This window comes from Cryptotermes secundus, unplaced genomic scaffold, assembly GCF_002891405.2.
Source record: "Cryptotermes secundus unplaced genomic scaffold, Csec_1.0 scaffold399, whole genome shotgun sequence".
Lineage (NCBI taxonomy): Eukaryota > Metazoa > Arthropoda > Insecta > Blattodea > Kalotermitidae > Cryptotermes > Cryptotermes secundus.
Genome location: NW_019727096.1, coordinates 1705197 through 1708492, shown reverse-complemented (window position 1 = coordinate 1708492; position 3296 = coordinate 1705197). Strand labels below are relative to the sequence as shown.

At 39.5% G+C, this 3296-nt stretch overlaps 1 pseudogene; it reads right to left on the bottom strand.

The window, feature by feature from the left end:
• Window positions 1-338: 338 nt before the first annotated feature.
• Window positions 339-455, bottom strand: LOC111864393 (annotated as a pseudogene).
• Between the last annotated feature and the right edge of the window lie 2841 nt (window positions 456-3296).

Sequence of the window (3296 nt, the reverse complement as noted above, 5' to 3'; positions counted from 1 at the left end):
GAGACGAAAAAAACACAGTAATTCAGAATGATGTACAGGAGTGTATAAAACCCTTCCCATGCTGATAATATGAAGCATAAATTCATTTATAAAGTATTTAGAATTCTGGGCTTTGCCCGCTTTTTCAGTTCCTTATTCTTATATACAGTCGATACGGTTCCTTTGACAGGGATCAGCTCGTAGCAAGCCGCTACCTACACACAGAAGAATACAAACAGAATAAGCGCACACAGACATCCATGTCCCGAATGGGATTCGAACTAACGATTCCAGCGTACGAGCGAGCGAAGACAGCTCATGCTTCAAACCGCGCGGCCTCTGTGATCGGCTAAAATGAATGCCAACAGCACGTGGTGTTCACAAGGGGTCGCCCATCCAAGTACTACCCGCGCCTTGTTGCTCAACTTCGGTGATCGGACGAGAACCGGTGAGTTCAAAGTGGTATGGCCACGTATAAACTACAAAATATTGGTTGTGGGCACTGAGTACACAGTTTCTTGTACGAATTAAAATAAATTAATTTTCAAAATGTTGGGAATGAAGAGGCTACAGCAACTCTTGGGGGCATAAATTGAAAAAGAAGCGGTGAAAAAAACGAAAGACAAAAAAAGAAATTAAGAAAGAAAGTGAAGGAGAAAGAAATAAGTAAGAAATGAAGAGGAGAAAATAGAAGGAATAAAATGTGCATAGACGTAACAGATGTACCAAGCTGTTAAATTATTAGTTTGTCGAATGCCCGTAAATAATAGCAGTAACAATGCGACGGGCTGTGGATAATGGAGTCTGTGTCAGTAGCCGTAGAATCAAACTGGTTTCCAGCCAATGATAGCATCGTTATATTTTGTATGATCTGCCCGAAGCAATGAAATTATGAAGAGAAGGAAAACAAATAAAATAGGCAGGAAGAATTGGAACACCACACATGAACACAGAGACAGAAGTTGCAGAGCATAGCAGCTTTCCAAGTGCATCATATGTCACGTAATACTGGATGGAGCACGTAAACAGCAGAGGGGAATGTGGTTATATTTTGGGTAACGTGCAGAACACCGTTCCGCCCACACAACTATGTGCATAATATATTCTTCGCTGAGAGCCACATCATTTGCAGCAAGGCAGAATGAACGTGATTCATTTAACAGCACTAGGAATGTTCACACATGTTACAACAAGGTGGTTCGATGTTCAGGTTAACAACTCTGGTTCTTAATTTGTTCCCATATTTATTTTAACTTGAGGAAGGATATGTAAATTATTTATTTACTTTGTTTTTGGTTTTCTTTTTAACTTTCTGGTTTATGAACACAAATCTATAAATAAAACAAATGTAAAAGGTGAAGCTGTCACTGTTCTCAATTAATTAAGCACCATTTAATGAAATGGCAAATTTTCCTCTGTGTTTAATTAGTTAAGCACTAAGAATACGGAATGAAAACATATGGGGGTGAGGAGGTATAGTTCAACCTTTGTTTACCTTGGCACTAGATAGAGGTGGGAGGTTAGCATCACGCACTGGCTACTTTACCCCAGGGGAAGGAGCCCGGTGTCCATTCGGATAGGAGGCTCGATGGGCCCCAGTGACGGTCTGGACTCCCCCATACGCCTTCATGATATAGTGCTTAACTAATAAAGCACAGGGACAAATTTACCTTACGACAACGTAAAATAGTGCAGAAAGTTGAAGCAGAACTCCAATATTCATGACCTCGGCACTAGACGTAGGTGATTGATTAGTCTCAAAAGATCTAATGATTAATGAATAATGAATTCAAAAGGATGAAGGTCTCGTGTCCTAGTACTATCACTGTACGATTAGATGAACCGAGGAAAACCACTTGAAAACCTAGTCAAGACTGTCGGTCTCTTGGCGGAGACTTAAACTGAAGGTCTCCCGAGCATGAAGCAGGAGCGTTACCATCTCCACTAAGACGATCGTTTGCAGCCATGTATAATTTTACCATAGCTTTGTATACCCCTGTTTCTTTCAGGCACAAATTATCAGAACACGGAAGTGAGTTTCGTTTTATTTGATTGGTAGGCCTGCGATTCGTGCCTATATCCTCAGCCTAACATGTCTGATGTGCCAATCAGCAACACGATAGGACGGAAAAGTTTTAATCCCAGCGCTGTCAATCAATTACTGTGGAATAGATTCGTTTCACAATAGCTGAAATAGATTACATTCCCTGAATAACCTGCATTTCAAACATCCCTCATACACTGTCAGGCTGTATTCCGTAATGTACGCGTTCACCTTTCGGTGTTTTGCTAATCATGACTGACAGATTTCGTGAGATCCTTTATCAACCATGACGAGAGCTGTTTCTCAGTACTTTATATCCACGTACACTGCCTAAAATATTCCACGAGCCTCTTCTGAATCATCGACCTAACATACTCGGTTTCAACCGTCGAACTGACAGAAGCACACGATATTATTTTTCCAGAGAGAAGCATACTGAAATTTTAGAGAAAATGGACACTTTTCTGGAACTCCATTTTAGTATATTTTCCTTATTTTGAAATATAAAAGAGGCCCATAAGATCACCTTGATTCCCGTGTGTCCATCTCCCTCCCCCTGTTTTTTGTTTTATATGCGCTGCTTGTCCTATCAAAGAAAAGCAGACGATTATCGCCCTTTAAAATCATGCTGTGGTATTTTGAGACTATAAATAGCTTCATTCTATGCTCCTGGATATCTTTAAATGTCGTGGGACACTTTTTAAATATTGATTAAGAAATCTGAATAAAAAAATTAATCAATTTGTAACCAAAACAGCCATATACATGCAAGACTGGTCATTGGAGATGAAAACTAGGTACCTTACGAGTATTGTGGTAAAGAACTGTCACAGATATTTATAAGGAGTATTATAGGCAACAAGTGGTGAAATATTCAATGCCAAACTACTTCCTACAATTTGGTTAACCATTTCTCCCACTTCCTCCTCCTACATATATCCTCATTACGAAGAATTTTATAATTCGCACACATGGCTAAATATTATTATAAAATAGAAATGGATAGGGCGAGCAGTACGCATGGGCAAGAAATACAAGCCGATTTAAGGTGACCAATCCTGGAGAAGGGAGACCACTAGAAAAGCGTATAAGTGAATAGGAGGATAACGTTGAAATGGATCTTATTGAAGAAGAAAATGAAATCATGGATTCGGCTAATATGGCTCACAGTATGGAAAAGTGACTTGCGCTTTTTTAATAAGGAAATAAACCTCCGAGTTTTATAAAATGCTAGCAAAACTTTGGGGGTATCCCCAGCAAGCTTATTTTCAAA